The 24,378-nt window shown below is 46.7% G+C and overlaps 2 protein-coding genes across 8 annotated transcripts in view; one reads left to right on the forward strand and one right to left on the reverse strand.

Annotated features, from left to right (window-relative positions):
• The window catches only part of KIF1A (kinesin family member 1A), a 180,408-nt gene extending 173,135 nt beyond the window's left edge, over nt 1-7,273 (reverse strand). For all 5 annotated transcript variants that reach the window (XM_066598374.1, XM_066598366.1, XM_066598357.1 and 2 more), the window contains exon 1: nt 7,147-7,273. The gene's annotated coding sequence lies outside the window, so the exon portion shown is untranslated. The remainder of the gene's footprint in view (nt 1-7,146) is intronic.
• The window catches only part of LOC136624404 (allantoinase, mitochondrial-like), a 150,822-nt gene that overhangs the window by 78,740 nt on the left and 47,704 nt on the right, over nt 1-24,378 (forward strand). The gene's annotated exons all lie outside the window — the stretch shown is intronic.

Raw genomic sequence — 24,378 nt, forward strand, 5'->3', positions numbered from 1 at the left:
TTTACTTCATTAAATGGAAAAGTAGTTATTTAAATTTAAAGCAATGTTTCCTTGACTCGTTGTGTATACGTATTACTGCATGTTCTCATCTGTACACCTGAAGTACCCTAAATACATTGAGCTTCATGCATCAATAATGTTATTTGTACAAAATGAAACTATTTTTATGTGTATTCATCGATTCACTTGAATGGGGTTGGCTTGCAATACCACAGACAGCCAGTGGACAAAAGTGGCATAGTTTTTGGAAGAAAGCAGCAATGTTTTTCTAACCTCAAACAACCTCCCTCTATTTGGTCAGTCATTACACTATTTCAACAATAGGTCTTGACATATGTCATGGCTCGTGCCGGAGGATCAGGACCGGGGTGATGTCACTGCATCACCCCTGGGCCATGGGATCTTCACACCAGCGCATGCTTATTGTAATTTCGGCACTGGGTGCCAACAGGGAAACGTCTCTGCAGGCATGTGGATGGAATGATTGGCTGGGAGGTGTGTATCCCAGCCAGCCAATCAGTATTAGTTTGTACACATTTTTCTGGTTCCGCCTCTCAGAGGATGCCTGTTATACTCTCAGTCCGTAGGTGTTTCTGGTCTAGTCCACAGATCTTTGATCTCAGTTCAGCTAAGTCTGTGTCGTGATTTATTTTATCTAGGGTGTTGTTACTTGTTATCTCCTGTACATTTGTGGTTCATAGATTTGTGAAACATCTATCCTTTAGCACATTCCCTGTCACCATCTAGGGAAAGTCAGGGTCTCCCAAGGTTTCTGATGTGGGTTCGCCCTTATCAGGGCGAGAGCTCCGCTTTTAGGTAGGGTCTTCTCATATCAGTAGTTTAGGGTCAATTTCCCTGTTTCACCATGTTTTCTTTATATACTACTTTGTGTTATCCGCATATGTACTCTGTGTGTATATTTATCCTTTAAGGATACAATAATTACATCTGTCTCAGATGTAACAACATGCAAACAGCTAAACATAGTTCACTACCTACGCACCAATGTTTTCTTACAATTCCTGCTACAAGTGAATATAGAGGCTGTTTGGTTTAATTAACCATGGGTATGGTGGATGTTCTGTTATATATTTCCGATTTACAAAGGAACAGCACAAATTTAGTTAAAATAGTAAGAAAAATATATATATAACATAATACAAGCAATCAATCTGTAGAAAAACATATTTTTTGCATACTGTAAGTCACCATCATATGTATTACTACATTGGCTATAAAGGTCTGTCTTCTATGGGTGTACTGTTAAGGTATAATATTCTCTGTAGTGTGCATTTACAATACCATAAGGCTCATTGCTTCCACATTTTATGTTATTTCAAGATAAGAAGTTTTGTATGCGCTATAAAAAAAGTGTTATTGTCTGGCACATAATGGTACACATGAAAAACAATTCCTAAAATACCGTATATGAAAGGAAAAGTAACATCAAATGATGAAGCAACTTCAAAGACATTAATGTAACAAACAAAAGACTTCAAGAACACATCTGAGTAGAGTAGACATAAATGCATCACATCTAGAGGTAGCCATACATTAGATGGTAGGTTGATGGTTGAACAACCATTGAAGAAGCAATCACCTGATGAATATTCATTACGCCAATGCAGCCAGAAATATTTTAGTCCATATTTGCCGTTACAATCCTACAAATTTGCCATACATGTGTATTCCACATATGCATTCTCTATAGAAGACGCGTTATAGTAACAAATGTATTAAAGGGAGTTTTGTCAGCTGGAACATTCTGACCAAACTGCAGGCATGATGTTATAGAGCTGGAGGAGCCGAGCAGATTGCTATATAGTTTTACTAGCTATACTCGGCTTCGCCGCCGTGTTAATTTGGTACCAGAGTCTACCTGCTGTTCGCACAGAAAATTGTGGGAAACGAGGAATAAAATATGTATACACATAAAACTACACATAAAATCAAGTTGCAACCCCTTTACTTTTCCTATGTAGGACCTAAAGAATGGTCGTGCCAAAGTTCAAGTTTGTAGGACACCAGGAAGTTGCATAACATAGGGGGTCACTTACATTTGCATTTAGAATTGAATAATCAAGTTGCGACCCCTTTACTTTTCCTATTTACGACCTAGAGAATTCTTGTGCCAAATTTCACATTTGTGCGGTACAGATTTGTATTATTTTTTATATAACATAGGGGGTCACTTACCTTTGCACTTAGAATTGTATAATCAAGTTGTAACCACTTTACTTTTCCTATTTAGGACCTAAAGAATGCTCCTGCCAAATTTCACGTTTGTACAACACCAGGAAGTTAGAGAATTAGATAAGGTACATTACATAGGAGTGCACATACTTTTGCACTAAGCATTAAATAATCAAGTTGTGACCCCTTAACTGTTCCTATTTAGGACCTAAAGAATGGTTGTGCCAAATTTCATGTTTGTACAATACCGGGAAGTTACAGAATTGGTGGCCAGTCAGTCAGTCAGTGAGGGCTTTTGCTTTTATATATATAGATGGGGAAATTGAACAGTCCAATGGGCGGTCTTATCAGTGATTCACAGCTACCCCTGTATGTACAGTCACACGCAGATAGCTGTTAATCACTGATAGGACCACCCATTGGACTTCTAAGCTCAGAACGGGTAGAGATTTCAATGAATAAAACAGAAGTCTTGCTGAATTGTTTCCCATATAACTATATTATCAATTTGCTCAGCTCCTCCTGCTCTATACCATGGTGCTTGTAGTTTGGACAGTATTTTCAATGTGACAGGTTCCTTTAAGTAATCTACTTCCACACAGGGTGGACCAAATACTCGACAGGCCCCAGAGGCAACAGATAGTGGTGTGGCGTTATGAAGGAGATGGAGTAATTATACTAAGGACACATTTAATCAAATATGACAGAACTAAAATATAATCAGTGACATATTCATCTTCAAAGTACTGCATTAATAGGCTCTAGTAGCAAGCTTGTAGATATTGTCTACCTAAGAAAAGACAGCTCCTCAATAGTGAGTCTATTATTGAGTTTGGCTACTGATACCTCCACAGTGCAGTCGTATATGGAGTCCACTGAAGTCAATGGACAGCTATGTAATACATGGTCCTGCTGAGTCCTCTAGAGCAAGAGTGGCTATTCGCTGTGCCAGATAAAGACAGCTTCCTACTATGGTGTCTGTATCATGTCTATAAGTTTTTTTTTTAAAGTGTTGTAATAGCTGTAAGTTTATTTCCATGATTGTACAGAGCGCAGGTAGTGTTAGAACCTGAGTACTTACCAAGGTCAATCCCTCCCAGTACTCTTAGAATAATTCATGTTGTGTAACTTCCAGCCGTCTTGGTCATAGTGCCATGTATGACCATCTGAAAATGCTAAATCTTTTACATCCTGCAATGCACTAACATATAAACCAGTAAGGGGGACAATGTGGTAACAGCTTATCAGAAGAAAGGATGGGGCATTCTGAAATCCATTATGCTCAATATTTTTTTGCTCTCAGGTGAGAGTTGGTACTGTCTGCCAGGGGTGTATAGGGCATGCAGAGGATGTGGTTGCAACGGGCCCAGGAGCTTTAAGGGGGCCATAAGACCTCGCTTAGCCATAGAGGGAGGCCGGTACTATGAATAAAGCATCATATTTGGGGGCCCTGCTACAGATTTTGCACTCGGGCCCAGAAGCTTTAAGTTACATCTCTGACTTACACACTAAATAATCTTCGGGTGCCAGCAAAATTGGCAGCTTCGGACAACTTTCATCTAATGTATATGAACATCTTTAAAGCCATTGATAAATAGATTCCTAAGTAAACCCGTACTAGTATATGAACTGTAGCGTGGACTCACATTAGTGCTGATGACTTACAAGTAAGGCTATACTGTTACTGACTAGTCAGCTGTTAAGAAACATTGCACAAATATGGCTCCCTGGAACAAAGACCCATTTCCAATAGTCTAGTACATATGACTTAAAATATAAGATCTATCAAGAAAGGCCAGACACTTCTTGAACTCTTCCAACAAATTAACCATCACAACAACAGAGTTCCATATTCTCACTGCTCCTACGCTAAAGATATTTCCCATCAACAATAATGGTGAAACGTCCTATAATCATAAATAGATAAGACATGGATGCAGGCCTATATATAAAAAGATGATGACACAGATCTGTGTACTGCTCGTTGATATATCTGAACATAGTGAATAACTCCACATCTGATTATTAATTTTTTTGTCGTTCTTGCAAACCGCCCATTCACTTAACTACTTTGGTCATCTTCTTCTTTACCTGCTCTATGTGAAAGTGGTCTGTATAACGACAAATCTATGTTTTTCTTAAATCCATCTATGCCTTTTCACTGCCCACCGACCTTGTTGGATCAAGACCGGGTCACGGGTCAGCCCACGTGATCCACACGCCGGCACATGCTCAGTGTCATTCCGACTGCTGGTGTGTGGATGGACTGATCGGCTGGAAGGCATGTGTCCCAGCCAGTCAATCAGCATGTGTTTCTACATATTTATTCCACATCTCATTGAGGACACCAGTTATGCAGTACTTCTAGTCTGAAGTTGTTCTGGTCTAGTTGGCGGCTCCTGTGCTGGTTCTGCTGTCAGATAAGTCAATTTGCAGTTAAGGATATTTGGGGTGTTAAACACCTATCCCCTTACCAATTGTTATTTCTGCATTGGTATTCCATTAGATTCATAGCCTGTTTGGTTAACATCTACACCATATATATTGTTATTTATTGTAGAAAACATAATCTGTGTTTTCAAACTAGGGAGAGTCAAGCTTTCCCCAGGTTCCTGATGTGGGGTAGCCCTCATCAGGGCAAGTGCTCTACTTTTAGATTGAGTATCAACACATTAGTAGTTCTCAATAGCCACTGCCAGACAGCTTTGGTGGCGGCTTATCTCTCCAAGAACAAAAGAATCAGGTATTATGAAATCCAACAGCCGATCCTTATCTCCCCCAACATCTACCATTGCAGAAGAGTTGGTAGGCTGCCATGCATATTAGATTGTTATCCAATCCTGCTGAAATCAGCAAGTTCACCCAATATGCAGTATATGGGTTCTGCTTCAAATATTTCAGAAGCCACTTATTTAAAGTTACCTTATATACTTGACATATTAAAATAATTTCTGGTGCCCAGATCACAGTCAGCCCAGTAAAAATAAAGGGGTTCTCCAGTTGTAAACTGTTGATGGCCTATCTGCAACATAGGTCATCAGTAGTAGGTCAGTGGAGTCCGCCGCCTGGAATCTCCACTGCTGAACCGTTCTTTGGGCTGATTTGCTTATGAATTAAGCTGATTTCTTCAGGAAGTTCACAGCTCTGGTCACATCACAGTGGCTGGGCTTAGTATTACAGGCTAAGTTCCCACTGAAGTGAAAGGCTTGTAATACCATGCCAGGCCACTACACTGGGAATGGAGCTGTCTACTTCCTGCAGAAATCAGTTCAGTGTATGAATGCACCAACTGGAGAATGGTTAATCAGTGGGAATCCCGGGTGGCAGACATCCACTGATTGACTATTGATGCCTAACCTAAGGATAGGCCACTAATAGTTTATAACCGGACAACCCCTTTAAGGCGGAGTCATGTCATTGCCTTTATTCTTGATCCATTTTGAAACAAAGTACTTATCTTATTTAAATCTCTGTAAAACTGTTTCAGATGCTCATTATTTTCATTATATTGTATTAATACTATAGGCAAGAAACCATCAAAAGCATCAAAACCCAGTTTCTATAATCCATGCGGTGCCAGAGGATAATTTTCAGGCCCAGCCATATCTGCAGAGTATTTCACTGTTAAACAATTTCCCTCCCCTATATGGTGACTAACAATGATAGATATCGCTGGCACAGAATTGCAGGCGATTACACCAGTCATCTAGACATAGAGTATTGCTTTAGCAATTTCATCCTTGTTAGTATTTGATCCATTGTACAGCTCCCTGCAAAACCTTCCAGCCATAATCATTCCGCCAAAGATCCACATATAATTTATCCCGGAACCTCTCCCCGTGCTGTCTGTAAACATATTATCTGCCAGAAGAAGAGAAGCAAGCGCAATGGGCGGGCTGATCACCAGAGTTTGCAATGTCATATCCCAAGAGGGTGGTTACTACTCCACCTTGACCCACCCAACCATGCATAGTGTATATTCATTCTGACCACAATGTCTGCCCAGGTGTGACGCCGCTTTGTATTATTACAAGCCTGAGCTCAGCAAAAAATGGCGGGTGGGGACCAAGAAAAATTAGGTGGTATCATCAGCTGATCAACACGATACGTCACGTTAAAATCACAACAGACACAAAGGCAAGTGTGTCATTTAATAGACACATGTGGACAGTCACCACCGAATAGCAGATGACATCATAAAACATACATGACATTGACAAAGCAAACCTGGATGCAGATCATATATAGACAATACAGGTCTTATATTAGTATACTTTGCTATGCATTCTGGATGTGCTAGAGGCATGCTATAAATATATGCTATATAAATGAATATAGATCAGTAATACAAAGAGCACCAAAAGGCTGGCGAGAAATGCATCACGCAAAGATACGCAGACAATTGTCCACCTACAGCGTCTGTGCATGACCTATGAAGACCTATTCATAATCCATCACTCGTAATAAGGCCATCATTCATTAAGGCCAGACATCATAAGCAAGAAGCATTAAGAGATTGGTCAATGGCCGGCGGTGCACCAAGGGCCTTTGCAGTGACGAACGGGTTAAATGCCTGGTGCAGGAATGTCCCATGGGAATGAGAGAAGGGAGGGAGACTGAGCAAGGAAGAAGGAGGAAGGGAGGGCAATGGAAGATGAAAAATAAGGACAGAGGCTAGAAAAATGGTGGCGAAGATGGAGGAATAGTGGATTGGACACACTGTAAAGAATGAAAGTACAGAGGCATGAAGGACATTTAGAGGAAGGGACCAAGGATGAAGAAATGTGTCCATATATAATACGATGCGGAAATGATACCGAAGAGATACAAAGATGCGTAAGACGAGTGGTCCGTAGGTTTACAGCAAAACAAAATATAGCAGTCCTCTATATCAGGCATATAATAGGCTAGATGAGACAAGGAAGAAGGAGATGGAGGGAGGTAGGGCGGTACCTGGCTGTCTTCCTTGTCACTGCTTCCCTCTGCGGTGGAGCATCAAGACAGACTTCCCTGGACTGACAGCTGGTGGGAATGTTCTGCTGCTGTGTCACAGCCAGCACTGTGTATGTGTGTGCTGCTGTCCTGTGCCTCCTGCTTGTCCCTCCGGGTCCCTGCCCTGCCTGTCAGTGCTGGTTGGTTGAAGCGGTCTTGTGGGGGAGGAGGGATGGCTGCTGAAGCTGGAATGCATAGAGGAGCAGAGATGGAGAAGGGAGGAGGGTGAGGAAGAGCAGGTGGGGAGCATGAGGCATACAGGAGCAGGAGGAGCAATGCACTGGTGGTGCTGATGAGAGAGCTCTGACGTTAGTGCAGATACTACTCCATCACCAACACAGACTGATGATACTTAGTCTGACTGCTAGCTAATACACATAGGATAGATAGATAGGAGATTGATAGATAGATAGATAGATAGATAGATAGATAGATAGATAGATATGAGATAATGGATAGACGGATGGATGTATAGATAGATAGATAGATAGATAGGAGATAGATAGATATGAGATAGATGGACAGATGGATAGATGGACAGATGGATAGATAGATAGATAGATAGATAGATAGATAGATAGATAGATAGATAGATAGATAGATAGATAGATAGATATGAGATAGATAGATATGAGATAGATGGATATGAGATAGATGGATAGATAGATAGATAGATAGATAGATAGATAGATAGATAGATAGATAGATAGATAGATAGATAGATAGATAGATAGATGGATAGATAGACGGATGGATGTATAGATAGATAGATAGATAGATAGATAGGAGATAGATAGATAGATAGATAGATAGATAGATAGATAGATAGATAGATAGATAGATAGATAGATGGATTGATTGTGGTGAAGTGTGAAAAAATGCCTGAGAAGCATGTAGTTTGATAAAAGAGTTGTGTAGATGGTGAAACATTGTATAATAGGATAGTTAAATAGATAGACAGAAAGCTTGATTGCTGTATTAATTTATAGGTGTGCCTGTGTGTAAAAATAGGCAGTACAACCTTTAAATTCTAGTACCACATGGGCACTGCCCATCAACCCAGCCAACATCATTGTGTTTAAAAGTAGAAACACAAAATCAGCTTAGTAACCTGCCTTCATGATGAACAACTGCCCACTTACAGCAACCAACAGGTACACTTATCTGAGCCTAGAACTCAATCAATCCGACTGGATTAAATCAGCCATAGAGATTCTGAAAGATAAGACTTGCAAAACCCTTGAGCCATCAATGTTGGTCAGGCTAAAAATCTTTGACAGCATTATTGCCCCAAGCCTCCTATAAGACAGTGGAGTCTGGCACCTGCACACATATCCTGACTGGCTTATGTGGCTTGATAGGAATATTCCACCTGGAATTTTGCAAGTACCTTTTCCAAATTTATCAGGGTACCACAAGCCTGCAGAGTAGAGAGAGGCAGATTCCCTCTACATCTTACAAGCCAGAAGAAGGCACTATTATTCAGGGATCACCTACAAAGCAGCAATCCAAGTTCCTACCATCACAATCCAGATGTCAGGACTTTAACTGGGAACCTCTTGTACTGCAAGTGCTGACCCTTCTTATTGAGCTATCCAGCTTGTGAACACTTCCCCTCATAACTTAGGGAAAGAAACCAGCACTGCCTCACAAAAGCCAAAATTAAGAAAACAACAAACAAAAGGCAAGAGGAATCGGTCAGTGACTGAAGGTTTAAAATAAGAACCTCCCAAAAACAATATAATAGTGCCTGCCATAGACTGCGAGGAGCATGATATGCCATGGACTTCTATACCCCTACTCCTGATATGTGCCTATTCCACAAATCTTCAGCCCCCATCTTTATCTCCTGTCTCTCAAAAGGATGAATGGAAAGATAGATATATAGATAGATAGATAGACGTCTGAGAAAGGGACAATAAATAGACAGATAGATGTCTGAGAAAGGTAATTTTATATATATATATATATATATATATATATATATATATCAGGGATAGAAAACCTTAGAGAGATGGAGATCTACCACTGTAAGAGCTACCTCTCTCTTGGGAAGGTCTTGAAATTTACTTGCTACCCAATTGTGACTGGATCATAAGGAGCATGGTATTACAGGTGTTGCATTCTTCGTCTTCCCGATTTAGTTTAGAACACCATATATGCTTCTTCCTGCCGTGACCCATCTTTGCCATGTCTGCTACCATACTTCCTGTCTTTTTCATCATCCCCACCTTCCAAACACAAACTCCCCATCCCTAACCACCTGCTACCATATTAGAGCCTACCCAATATGTTAATGCCAACAACCACGGCCTACCCAATAATTATTAAACTCCAATCATCTGCATCCTTGCCACCTTCAAACCGTCACAACTTTCATTTATGGCACCATGAAGCCCCAACATTGATGCTACCCTCAAGCTACCACAAACAGTTGATACCATCTTCAAGCCAATGCCTACTTAATGCCACTGTCAAGCTATCACCCACTTTTGATGTGAACCTAAGGCCAGCACCCATTCTTTTTGCCAACTGTAAACATACACTTACTTTGTTGATTCCACCCCAAATCCATCAACCAGTCCTCCAGTGCCCCTTCTACTAACATGAAAGCCCACCCACTCCAGTAGTGCCAACTACCACTCTGTTCCCCCCACAACCACAACTGCCAAAACCAAACCCCTGCTACCCACACTTGCTAACTATGATGCCAATTTGTATCCATCAGCATCCATTCACAGTTCCTCCTCCTCATGTGTAAGCCCTGGCAGACTCTTCTCACACATTTGTGATGTGCCCTGGCTACCATGTACGAGGGGGTGCTGTTAAGTATTGAGCCTTACCCAGAAAAATTAAGCTAAGAAGCTGTAAGTTGCAGGGTGTACTTGTCTATTAGTCTATATTCAATAATACAATAGTCAATTACCTATGATTTTAACTTCTCTTTTTTTCCGGTCCGGACCATGACAACATCTCCAAAGATGTTCAGTGTGGAAGAGCATAGGACATAATCAAGTTCCTGTTTCTCCAAGGGAATGGTACAAAGCAGATCCATGATGAAATGTCACAAACTTTAGGTGACAGCGGCCCTTCATATGCAACAGTTAAACACTGGGTTGTACATTTTAAAACTGACCATTTCGGTGTTGAAAGTGAGAAACCCAGTGGAAGGCTGGTCTCTGTCTCCTTGCCAGCAAATGTGAAAGCCATCCATGACATGATCATGGAGGACTGCCGAATATCAGCCAAAAGTATTGCTTCATATCTGGGGATATCATGTGAGAGAGTTGGTGCCATTATCTACAACCACTTGGGAATTACAAAGCTTACAGCCAAAGTGGATCCTGAAACGTTTGACAACCGAACAGCATAGGAGACATGTGGAGACATTGATAGCCGTTTGAGCATTTTGGAAGAAAAGGTCAGATTTCCTGGACAAACTGGTAACTGGTGATGAGACATGGATCTACTGTTATGATCCAGAGACAAAGGAACAGTCTAAGGAATGGAGGCACAGTGGTTCACCCAGGCCAAAGTAGTTCAGTGTGCAAAGGTCAGCGCAGAAGCAAATGGCAACCATTTTTGGGGATAAGGAGGGAGTTCTGCTTGTGGACTACCTCCTAAAGGGTTCAACCATCAATGAAACATATTACTGTTCGTTATTGACAAAGCTGAGACCAAATATTAAGGAAAACATTGAGGAAAGCTCTCCAAAGGTGTCATCCTGTTGCATGACAATGCCCCGTCACACACAGCAGGTGCCAGTATTGTAAAGATGACCTCCTTAGGCTTTCAACTGATGCCCCATCCTCCCTATTCGCCCGACCTGGCTCTGTCTGACTGCTATCTCAAAAAACAGCTAAGGCCTCCCTCACACAGGGCGTTTGCAGAAACGCAGCGTTTTTCAACGCTGCGTTACTCCAGATTCCGCCCCGTTTCAGCAGCGCTGGCATACTTTATGCCAGCGTTTTGGCTGCGTTTTCAGCTCGGCTGTAAACGCAGCCAAGAATGCTGAAAAGAAAATTTAAAAAGTAATACTCACCTAGCCGCTGCAGTCCGGGTCGCGGCTGCTGGTCTCTGCCGCTGATCCGGGCTTCCTCGGCACTCCCAAGTCTATTGCCGGAAGCCAGGTTTGAGAACCCGGCCTCCGGCAATAGAGTGCTGTGATTGGTTGTCGGTGCTTGCTCGATGCCCAATCACAGCCCTTCATTGACTGTCTAAGCCAATCAGTGCTTGCCGGCGCTGATTGGCTGAGACAGTCAATGAAGGGCTGTGATTGGGCATCGACCGTGCCGATAACCAATCACAGCACTCTATTGCCGGAGCCGGGGTTCTCAAACCTGGCCTAGGGCAATAGACTTGTGAATGCAGGGAAAGCTCGGATCAGCGGCAGAGACTAGCGTCCGCGACCTGGACTGCAGCAGCTAGGTGAGTATAGCTTTTTTTTTTCCTCTAGCCTAGCTGGGGCAGATTTTCGGGGTAGGGCTTCTATTACGAGCCCTCACCCCGAAAATCGGCGAGCGGTTAACGCTGCCAAAAACGGGGCACCAGGTGTTGCCACGTTTTCAGCAGTGCTAAAACCGCTGCCCATTCATTTTAATGGGCGACGCAGGGCTGAAAACGCCCCAAAATAGAACAGGCATCGCTGTCAAAGCGCAGCGTTGCAAGGCGCTGCGTTTTCAGCCCTGTGTGAGCAGCCCCATTGAAATGAATGGGAGTGTTGTACAGCGTTTAGCGCTGGGCTGAAAAGGCAGCGCTAAACGCTGTATAAAACGCCCTGTGTGAGGGAGGCCTAAAGGGATGTTTTGCCAACTGGCAAACAACAAGTTCGGATACGGCTTTAAAGAAGGACAAGTGGGTTGATACAACAAAATTTATTAATACAATTGAATAAATGATAAAAATAAAACAAAGTTACATAAAAGTAGATATTGCGTAAATGTTTACAATGATTCTCTACAGGTAAAATACATACAGCAAGTGATAAAACATAAACACACTTTACAATACAAAAGACTTACAAGGACATACTTGCAAACTGAATCTGTTAATAGGAGCTTCTGCCTGGAGTCAATCTATTATTTTCACTGGAGAAGCCACAGTGAAAAGCAGACAGGTTTCATGGACCAACACTGTAGGAGATCGTCTTCCCCTTACAGGTAGAAGATGCTTCTGATCTATTACAATGTCTGTCCTATTTTATACACTATAATTGCTTAGTCATAGGTCATATGCTCCAGGCTTTGCATCAATGATGTTATCAAACTCTAGAATTGACCAGTTTCTATAGAGTGATAAGATAGAGTCAGACAAGGTCTACCTCCTAGACAATAGATATGTATATGGCAGGCTCCTACAAGGACAGACAGATTGGTATTAGAGATGAGCGAGCACCAAAATGCTCGGGTGCTCGTTACTCGGGACGAAATTACCGCGATGCTCGAGGGTTCGTTTCGAGTAACGAACCCCATTGAAGTCAATGGGCGACCCGAGCATTTTTGTATTTCGCCAATGCTCGCTAAGGTTTTCATGTGTGAAAATCTGGGCAATTCAAGAAAGTGATGGGAACGACACAGCAATGGACAGGGCAGGCGAGGGGCTACATGTTGGGCTGCATCTCAAGTTCACAGGTCCTACTATTAAGCCACAATAGCGGCAAGAGTGGGGCCCCCCCCCTCCCAAAAACTTTTACTTCTGAAAAGCCCTCATTAGCAATGCATACCTTAGCTAAGCACCACACTACCTCCAACAAAGCACAATCACTGCCTGCATGACACTCCACTGCCACTTCTCCTGGCTTACATGCTGCCCAACCGCCCCCCCTCCCCCCCACAGCGCACACCAAAGTGTCCCTGCGCAGCCTTCAGCTGCCCTCATGCCACGCCACACTCATGTCTATTTAGAAGTGCGTCTGCCATGAGGAGGAACCGCAGGCACACACTGCAGAGGGTTGGCACGGCTAGGCAGCGACCCTCTTTAAAAGGGGCGGGGCGATAGCCCACAATGCTGTACAGAAGCAATGAGAAATATAATCCTGTGCCACCGCCATCAGGAGCTGCACACGTGGGCATAGCAATGGGGAACCTATGTGCCACACACTATTCATTCTGTCAAGGTGTCTGCATGCCCCAGTCAGACCGCGGTTTTTAATTCATAGACACAGGCAGGTACAACTCCCTATTGTGAAGTCCCTGTGGACCGACAGCATGGGTGGCTCCCTGGAACCCACCGGCGGTACATAAAAATATCCCATTGCAGTGCCCATCACAGCTGAGGTAGTAATGTCATGTTTAATGCAGGTGGGCTTCGGCCCACACTGCATGCCCCAGTCAGACTGGGGTTCTTTACAAGTGGAAACAGATGCATTTATAATTCCCTGTGGACCCACAGCATGGGTGGGTGCCAGGAAGCCACCGGCGGTACATAGAAATATCCCATTGCATTGCCCAACACAGCTGAGGTAGTAATGTCGTGCTTAATACACGTGGGCTTCGGCCCACACTGCATGCCCCAGTCAGACTGGGGTTCTTTACAAGTGGACAGATGTAGGTTAAACTCCGTGTGCACCTACAGCATGGGTGGCTCCCTGGAACCCACCGGCGATACACAAAAATATCCCATTGCATTGCCCAACACAGCGGATGTAACATCAGCTGTAATGCAGGTGGGCTAAAAATTCATTTGATTACACTGTAGGCGAGGGCCCACAAAAATTGCTGTATCAACAGTACTAATGTACATCAAAAAAATTGGCCATGGCCAACCAAGAGGGCAGGTGAAACCCATTAATCGCTTTGGTTAATGTGGCTTAAGTGGTAACTAGGCCTGGAGGCAGCCCAGTTTAACGAAAAATTGGTTCAAGTTAAAGTTTCAACGCTTTTAAGAGCATTGAAACATATAAAAATTGTTTAGAAAAATTATATGAGTGAGCCTTGTGGCCCTAAGAAAAATTGCCCGTTCAGCGTGATTACGTGAGGTTTCAGGAGGAGGAGCAGGAGGAGGAGGAGGAATATTAGACACAGATTGATGAAGCAGAAATGTCCCCGTTTTGGATGGTGAGAGAGAACGTAGCTTCCATCCGCGGGTGCAGCCTACGTATTGCTTACGTATCGCTGCTGTCCGCTGGTGGAGAAGAGAAGTCTGGGGAAATCCAGGCTTTGTTCATCTTGATGAGTGTTAGCCTGTCGGCACTGTCGGTTGACAGGTGGGTATGCTTATCCGTGATGATTCCCCCAGCCACACTAAACACACTCTCTGACAAGACGCTAGCCGCAGGACAAGCAAGCACCTCCAGGGCATACAGCGCGAGTTCAGGCCACGTGTCCAGCTTCGACACCCAGTAGTTGTAGGGGGCAGAGGCGTCACGGAGGACGGTCGTGCGATCGGCTACGTACTCCCTCACCATTCTTTTACAGTGCTCCCGCCGACTCAGCCTTGACTGGGGAGCGGTGACACAGTCTTGCTGGGGAGCCATAATGCTGGCAAAGGCCTTGGATAATGTTCCCCTGCCTGCGCTGTACATGCTGCCTGATCTCTGCGCCTCCCCTGCTACCTGGCCCTCGGAACTGCGCCTTCTGCCACTAGCGCTGTCGGATGGGAAGTTTACCATCAGTTTGTCCACCAGCGCCCTGTGGTATAGCATCATTCTCGAACCCCTTTCCTCTTCGGGAATGAGAGTGCAAAGGCTCTCCTTATACCGTGGATCGAGCAGTGTGTACACCCAGTAATCCGTAGTGGCCAGAATGCGTGCAACGCGAGGGTCACGCGAAAGGCATCCTAACATGAAGTCAGCCATGTGTGCCAGGGTACCTGTACGCAACACATGGCTGTCTTCACTAGGAAGATCACTTTCAGGATCCTCCTCCTCCTCCTCTTCCTCCTCCTCAGGCCATACACGCTGAAAGGATGACAGCCCAGCAGCATCTGTACCCTCAGCAGTGGGCCAAGCTGTCTCTTCCCCCTCTTCCTCATCCTCCTCATGCTCCTCCTCCTCCTCCTCAACGCGCTGAGATATAGACAGGCGGGTGCTCTGACTATCCAGCGACATACTGTCTTCCCCCGGCTCTGTTTCCGAGCGCAAAGCGTCTGCCTTTATGCTTTGCAGGGAACTTCTCAAGATGCATAGCAGAGGAATGGTGACGCTAATGATTGCAGCATCGCCGCTCACCACCTGGGTAGACTCCTCAAATGTTCCAAGGACCTGGCAGATGGCTGCCAACCAGGGCCACTCTTCTGTAAATAATTGAGGAGGCTGACTCCCACTGCGCCGCGCAAGTTGGAGTTGGTATTCCACTATAGCTCTACGCTGCTCATAGAGTCTGGCCAACATGTGGAGCGTAGAGTTCCACTGTGTGGGCACGTCGCACAGCAGTCGGTGCACTGGCAGATTAAACCTATGTTGCAGTGTCCGCAGGGTGGCAGCGTGCGTGTGGGATTTGCGGAAATGTGCGCAGAGCTGGCGCACCTTTCCGAGCAGGTATGACAAGTGGGGGTAGCTTTTCAGAAAGCGCTGAACCACCAAATTAAAGACATGGGCCAGGCATGGCACGTGCGTGAGGCTGCCGAGCTGCAGAGCCGCCACCAGCTGACGGCCGTTGTCACACACGACCATGCCCGGTTGGAGGCTCAGCGGCGCAAGCCAGCGGTCGGTCTGCTCTGTCAGACCCTGCAGCAGTTCGTGGGCCGTGTGCCTCTTCTCTCCTAAGCTGAGTAGTTTCAGCACGGCCTGCTGACGCTTGCCCACCGCTGTGCTGCCACGCCGCGCGACACCGACTGCTGGCGACGTGCTGCTGACACATCTTGATTGCGAGACAGAGGTTGCGTTGGAGGAGGAGGAGGAGGAAGGTGCTTTAGTGGAGGAAGCATACACCGCCGCAGATACCACCACCGAGCTGTGGCCCGCAATTCTGGGGGTGGGTAGGATGTGAGCGGTCCCAGGCTCTGACTCTGTCCCAGCCTCCACTAAATTCACCCAATGTGCCGTCAGGGAGATATAGTGGCACTGCCCGCCTGTGCTTGTCCACGTGTCCGTTGTTAAGTGGACCTTGGCAGTAACCGCGTTGGTGAGGGCGCGTACAATGTTGCGGGAGACGTGGTCGTGCAGGGCTGGGACGGCACATCGGGAAAAGTAGTGGCGACTGGGAACCGAGTAGCGCGGGGCAGCCGCCGCCATCATGCTTTTGAAAGCTTCCGTTTCCACAAGCCTATACGGCAGCATCTGTAGGCTGATCAATTTTGCAATGTGCACGTTTAACGCTTGAGTGTACGGGTGCGTGGCGTCGTACTTGCGCTTGCGCTCAAACTGTGGCACTAGCGACGTCTGGACGCTGCGCTGAGAGCCATTGCTGGATGGGGCCGAGGACAGCGGAGGTGATGGTGTGGGTGCAGGCCAGGAGACGGTAGTGCCTGTGTCCTCAGAGGGGGGTTGGATCTCAGTGGCAGGTTGGGGCACAGGGGGAGAGGCAGTGGTGCAAACCGGAGGCGGTGAACGGGCATCGTCCCACCTTGTGGGGTGCTTGGCCATCATATGCCTGCGCATGCTGTTGGTGGTGCCTCCCCAGCTGATCTTGGCGTGACAAAGGTTGCACACCACTGTTCGTCGGTCGTCAGGCGTCTCTGTGAAAAACTGCCACACCGTAGAGCACCTTGACCTGTGCAGGGTGGCTTGGTGCGAGGGGGCGCTTTGGGAAACAGTTGGTGGATTATTCGGTCTGGCCCTGCCTCTACCCCTGGCCACCGCACTGGCTCGGCCTGTGCCCACACCCTCACTTGGCCCTCCGCGTCCTCGGCCGCGTCCACATCCTCTAGGCCTACCCCTACCCCTCAGCATGCTGTATTACCAGTGATTTGATTTCCCAGGCAGGAAAGAAATTGGCGCAAGGCTGCACTCAACCGTAGCTGGTTGCGTCTGATTTTTTTACGTTCTCCACGCAGCACACACGTACCCAGAGCCCTTAGGACTGACACAGGCAGGCCAAATATAATTAATTCGCTTTTTTGCAAAGGGAGGGCCCCACTGCGGATATTCAATGAACAATACGTTTAATAACTGTGGTGTGGCCCTGAAAAAGTGTCACACAACTTTAGTGTAGCAGAGTTATTAACTCTGGCAGAGCAGGTATTTGCCAGTCAGGAAAGACAATGGCGCAAGCCTGCAGTAAACCGTAGCTGGTTGCGTTTGATTTTTGTACGTTCTCCACGCAGCACACACGTACACGGAGACCTTAGGACTGACACAGGCAGGCCAAATATAATTAATTCGCTTTTTTGCAAAGGGAGGGCCCCACTGCGGATATTCAATGAACAATACGTTTAATAACTGTGGTGTGGCCCTGAAAAAGTGTCACACAACTTTAGTGTAGCAGAGTTATTAACTCTGGCAGAGCAGGTATTTGCCAGTCAGGAAAGACAATGGTGCAAGCCTGCAGTAAACCGTAGCTGGTTGCATTTGATTTTTGTACGTTCTCCACGCAGCACACACGTACACGGAGACCTTAGGACTGACACAGGCAGGCCAAATATAATTAATTCGCTTTTTTGCAAAGGGAGGGCCCCACTGCGAATATTCAATGAACAATAACTGTGTTGTGGCCCTGCCTACACAATTCTGTCCCTGTAGTATCAATGGAGGGTGCAATGCTCTGCACAGACGATTTTTTGAAAAAAAAAAATATGCAACACTGCTAACAGCAGCCAGCACAGTACTACACACGGTTAAATTTGGCCCTAGAAAGGACCGTTGAGGTTCTTGAAGGCTACACTCACTCCTAACACTCTCCCTGCCTAAGCACCACTTCTGTCCCTAATACCGGGTGCAATGCTCTGCACTGCCGATTTTGAGGGGAAAAAAAAAAGTTTTTCCACTGCTAACAGCAGACTGCACACACGTAGATGTGGCCCTAAGAAGGACCGTTGGGGTTCTTGAAGGCTACACTCACTCCTAACACTCTCCCTGCCTAAGCTCCACTTCTGTCCCTAATACCGGGTGCAATGCTCTGCACTGCCGATTTTGAGAAAAAAAAAAAAAATTTCCACTGCTAACAGCAGCCTGCACACACGTAGATGTGGCCCTAAGAAGGACCGTTGGGGTTCTGGAAGCCTACACTCACTACAAACACTCTCCCTACAGCAACTCCAATAGAACAGCACTTTCCCTCACTAACTCACACGGCATCTGAGCCGAGCCGCGGGAGGGGCCGACTTTTATACTCGGGTGACATCTGATCGCCCCAGCCACTCACAGCAGGGGGGTGGTATAGGGCTTGAACGTCACAGGGGGAAGTTGTAATGCCTTCCCTGTCTTTCAATTGGCCAGAAAAGCGCGCTAACGTCTCAGAGAGGAAACTGAAAGTAACCGGAACACCGCGTGGTACTCGTCACGAGTAACGAGCATCCCAAACACCGTAATATTCGCACGAATATCAAGCTCGGACGAGTACGTTCGCTCATCTCTAATTGGTATCATTTGTGGTTACAACAAACATCAAAGCCATCCTCTTACCTACACACACTAAACATGTATAACAGATCTGAGGTTAGTTCCTTAGAATGTGGGACCTAGTTGATATATTAAAGCCTGTTCAGAGATATATATATATATATATAAAGAATCAAGGATTAATGGCTACAAAATAGCCATAAATATTTCCATTACAAGGGACAACGGTTTGTTAGGGTTTTAGAGGCAACTACTGCTGCAAACGAGTGGTTTGACCAGCAGTCGGAAGAATTCTATTTGCAGGGACTTAAAAAGCTGCAGGAGAGACGTCACAAGTGCATTGGCATCCTGGGGGAATATGTAGAATGCTGTGGAGGTTTCAGCTTCCTAGCTCAATTTTTTCTGGATAACACTCAATACTTATCAGCACCCCCTTGTACTAGTGGCACATGCTACCTGATTCCCCATTCCTCACTTTTATTGAGGGACACCACTGGAGGAGGAGGAGGATGCAGACTAGGAGTGCATGATGTAGACACAGAGAGCACGGCATACCCCCACACAGGAAATCCATCCGTGCTGAGTAGAGATGAGCGAACGTACTCGTTTCGAGCACTTACGCACCGAGTACCGCCATTTTCGAGTACTTCAGTACTCGGGTGAAAAGATTCGGGGGGCACCGGGGGGCGGGGAGAGGCGTGGCGGTGCGGGGGGTAGCAGCGGGGAACAGGGGGGAGCCCTCTCTCTCTCTCCCTCTCCCCCCCACTCCCCACTGCTACCCCCCGTGCCGCCACGGCGCCCCCCGAATCTTTTCACCCGAGTACTGAAGTACTCGAAAATGGCGGTACTCGGGTGCGTAAGTACTCGAAACGAGTACGTTCGCTCATCTCTAGTGCTGAGTTATTCTTTGCATTAGAGCCCCTTTCAAAACCCGTGCACCACAACAACAGTTGCATGGTGGCCTCCATCCCCGATGAGCAGAGTGCATGTTGGGTGTACTATTGTCAAAGTGTACAGGTCTGGGGCTGATGCTGTCATACAGTCTTTTACTCTGTTTGGAGGAGGTGACACATAGGCAGTGGGGCATGATCTAATGTAAGCATCAGTTGTGAGCAACGCTTTCAATTTTTCCTCAATTTGTCCTCAGGATGCAGTTGACTTGACACTCAATCTGTTCAGGACCTGTATGTAGGTTATTAACTCAATGCAGACCCCTAATAATATGCTGATTAGCCTTGACATTAAAACCACTGACGGGTGGAGTGGAGTGCTGATGACACAAAATAATGTAATACATTTGATAGTACTGGTGGTATCTGTAATATGGAATGCGAGTTAGCCTGACTTTATAAATGGTCAAAACCATGGAAACTGTAGTTCAATGTTTTGAAATGTAAATGACGTACTTGAGAAGAAGGAGTGACCGAGTCACTGAGACTGAGTATCGTACCAACTGTTCTGAAGTCCTGTTATCCTTGACTGAGAAGAGAAGGATTGAGGAGTGTTAATTTCTAACAACCTCAGAATGAGTCCATAATGCGGTCTGGCAGCAAAAAAAGCAAGTACAATGTTCAGTTGCACAGCTAGAGGTATAACCAGTAGAAAGAGGGAGATTGTGATCTCGCTGTATAAGAACTCTGGTAAGACCACATCAGGTGCACCGTGTGAAGTTCTGTAGATCTCACCTGCAAAAAGATATTGATAACACAAAATGAGTCTGAAGATGAGCTACAAAAATGGTGGAAAGTCTCAAACATAAAAATTTACCGGGAAAGACAAAAGGTTAATTTGTATAGCCTGGAGGAAAGAAGGGAGAGGGTAGATATGATCAAAACATTTATATATTGTGAGACGGTGACCGGCAAGGTGCTGGAGGGCAGGTATGTGTCACCTAGGATGCTCTCCTATGCTGCCTTGGGGAGCGCTTGGGCAGATGCGTGCCACCGAGCAGCCTGGGCTCGGTGGAGGAAGCCGGCAGTATAGTGTTAGTAGCATTAAGCCACTAACACGCTGTAGTATGTAAGTGGCTCCAAGCCACATAATCCGGGCCGGCTTTTCCTGGAGTGACCAAAGTGAAGGGTGGGATGGTCACTCCCACGTACCAGGTGGGGCTGGTACCAGGCCATATAAAGCCTGGGCCTACAGGGCCAGGAGGAGAGCTGAGACCTTTGCAGGTCTGAGAGTCCTGGCTGACTGTGTGCAGGAGCTATTTGGTTACCAGTGTGTAGACAGGGACGCTACATGTATAGTAAGTGCTCAGACGAGCAGGATTTCCTTTATGTTTGCCTGATGTTAAGGCCTGTATTTTGCTTTGGTTTGCTTGGAAATAAACCCAGGCAAAGCCTGGACTAAAGACTTTATCGCAAGTGTCACTGTCTCTGACTGCTTATGGCCAAGTTGCTACCGATCCTAAACGCTAATCCCTCACATATGGTGTTTGGATGCGGGCACTGGTCTTAAAGAGACATACACCAATTAATGGACATTTTGCTGCAGCAGCTGGAGAACCGTTGCTAAGGGCAACCGCCCAAGAGAGATTGACTGGAGAGTGCGGTAACCCCCCCATGTCCTGGGTCAAAGCTGCAACGGCACAGCCAGCAGATACAGCCAAGATGGAGGAACTGATAAAGCAGCTGGTACAAATGAACGTGCAGCAACAGCAAGCGTTGGCCCAGCAGCAACAAGTGGCGGCGACCCAGCAAAAGATCCATGAGGAGGCCATGAGAGCTCAGGCCGGGACTAATGCTCTCCTGGCGCAAAGTGTGCAGAGGTCGTCTGGTTCGCTCCCCACCACCCGTACCGCGGTACAGGCGGCCTTACAAAAGATGACGGCCACCGATGACATCGAGGCCTATCTCACGGTCTTTGAGAGAGTGGCCGAGAGGGAGAAATTATCAGCGCCTCAGTGGGCAGAGGTAGTAGCGCCTTTCCTGACAGGAGAACCCCAAAAGGCCTACTTTGACCTCGGGGAGCAGGAGGCCAAGGACTATAATAAGCTCAAAGGTGAGATCCTGGCACGCTTGGGCGTGGACACCCATGTGCGGGCCTGACGCGTACACGCCTGGACTTTCACGGACGACCTCCCAGCTCGCTCCCAGATGTACGACCTGTTCCACCTGGTGAGAAAGTGGCTGCAGCCGGAGGAGTCGTCCCCGGCAGAGATCGTACAGAAAGTGGTTCTGGATAAGTTTATACGCGCGTTGCCCCCCGCAATCCAGCGCTGGGTGGGACAAGGAGGTCCCCAGGACGTGGACCAACTCGTGAGCCTCGTCGAGAGGTATAAAGCCACGGAGGACTTACTGCAAGCCGTGCCTCCTCGATGTTCCAACCCCGGGAACAGCAAGTCGGCTGGAGCCCCTGGTAAGACTGTTCCATATGTAAGGGGTGTCAAAAGTGTCCCAAGGGGAGGCGGCTCAGAGGGGGTTCATGTGGGACAGAAGAGGAGTCCCAACTGGACAGTCCGGTCCCGGGTAGAACCCCAAGGGGACCGGGGCCCCATACTATGTTGGCGCTGTCGTGAGCCCGGGCATGTTGCCGCCAACTGTCCACTTATCGTGGAACCCATGGACTGTGACTCTGCCCGGCGGAGGTCGATGTTCGCACGGCCAGTGTGTTCTGCAGAGACTGCGTCAGAGACTGATCGACCATTATGTCACCTAAAGGTGAATGACTTTGCGGTGACAGCTCTACTGGACTCAGGGAGCTTGGTTACGCTGGTGCACTCCAGCCTGGTCGATCCCACAACCTTCACCAGCCGTCGCATGGGGGTTGTCTGTGTGCATGGGGACACCAAGGAGTACCCTATTGCCCTTGTAAGACTTGATACTCCGTGTGGACTTGCCACCCATGAGGTGGGCGTCGTGAAATCCTTAATGCACACCGTGATCCTCGGGAGAGACTTTCCCCTATTTTGGGACTTGTGGCGACACCGAGGGTCGTCTGCAAATAAGGTTCATGATAATGCAAATGTGCATGATGTGTGTCCAGAACCGTTTGACCCTGAGGGTACGGTTCCAGCAGTAGGGGTGGCCCAAGAGGATGGGGATAACTTTCCCTTAACAGTACTAGCGGGTGAGACAGAGGTACAGGACGAAGTGGTTGCTATGCCTGACTTAGAGGTCTCACGTGCCAATTTCGGAACTGAGCAGCTCCGAGACCCCACCTTAGTAAAGGCCAGGGAAAATGTTAAAGTACTAAATGGGGAGCCTCAATTCCCGGGGGCTGATACTGTGTTTCCACACCTGGCAGTCAATCAAGAGTTGTTGTATCAGGTTGACAAGGTCCATGGGGAGGTTGTGGAACAGCTGGTGGTACCTCAGTCTTATAGCAGGATGGTCTAAGACCTAGCGCACAAGCATGTGCTGGGAGGTCATCTCGGGAGCGAAAAGACTAAGGAACGCATCTTTCAGCGTTTTTTCTGGCATGGGGTACATGGTGATGTAAAACGTTACTGTGAGTCGTGCCCGGAGTGTCAGATAACAGCTCCTATGCCCCATTACCGGAGCCCCTTAGTGCCCTTGCCCATCATAGAGGTACCGTTTGAGCGGGTCACTATGGACCTAGTTGGGCCCTTAGTAAAGTCTGCCCGGGGTCACCAACATATATTAGTGGTTGTAGACTATGCCACCCGTTACCCCGAAGCCGTTCCTTTACGCAATACGTCATCCAAGGGTATTGCAAAGGAACTACTTCACATGTTCTCCCGCACGGGCATACCAAAAGAGATCCTGACGGACCAAGGAACCCCCTTTATGTCAAAGGTCATGAAGGAATTGTGTAAGCTGCTGAATATTAAGCACTTACGGACGTTGGTGTACCACCCACAGACGGATGGTCTGGTTGAGAGATTTAATAAGACCCTGAAAAGCATGCTAAAAAAGGTAGTCAATAAGGATGGGAAGGACTGGGACTGTCTGCTGCCATATTTGATGTTCTCAATCCGTGAAGTCCCACAATCCTCCACTGGGTTCTCTCCCTTTGAATTAGTGTATGGTAGACATCCCCGAGGGCTCCTTGATGTAGCTAAGGAGACCTGGGAGCACGAGTCCACCCCCTACAGGAGTGTTATTGAACACATATCCCTCATGCAAGATCGAATTGCGGCGGTCATGCCCATTGTTAAAGAACATTTACAGCAGGCTCAAGAAGCCCAAAGCCGGGTATATAACCGGTCCGCCAAGGTGAGAACCTTCAACCCTGGGGATCGGGTACTAGTGTTGGTGCCCACCCTAGAAAGTAAATTCCTAGCAAAATGGCAAGGGCCCTATGACATAATTGAGAAAGTCGGAGAGGTAAATTATAAGGTATACCAGCCAGGTAGGCGGAAACCAGAACAATTGTACCATGTAAACCTAATTAAGCCGTGGAAGGACAGAGAAGCCCTGACTGCAGTAAGCACCCCCCATGGTGCGGTCCCAGAGGTGTGTGTCTCAGGGTCCCTGTCCAAATCCCAACAACAAGAGTCGAGGGAATTTATGCAACGTAATTCAGATGTGTTCTCTGATATACCAGGGCGTACTGGTGTCATAAAACACAACATTATAACTGAACCAGGGGTAAAGGTTCAGTTGAAACCGTACAGGGTTCCAGAAGCCCGCAGACGAGCCATCTCAGAGGAGGTCAAGAAAATGCTAGACCTCGGAGTAATTGAGGAGTCGAAAAGCGAATGGTCCAGCCCTATCGTGCTGATACCAAAACCTGATGGCTCTCTGCGCTTCTGTAACAACTTCCGGAAGCTAAATGACGTGTCAAAATTT

This window comes from Eleutherodactylus coqui, chromosome 1 (genome assembly GCF_035609145.1).
Source record: "Eleutherodactylus coqui strain aEleCoq1 chromosome 1, aEleCoq1.hap1, whole genome shotgun sequence".
NCBI lineage: Eukaryota > Metazoa > Chordata > Amphibia > Anura > Eleutherodactylidae > Eleutherodactylus > Eleutherodactylus coqui.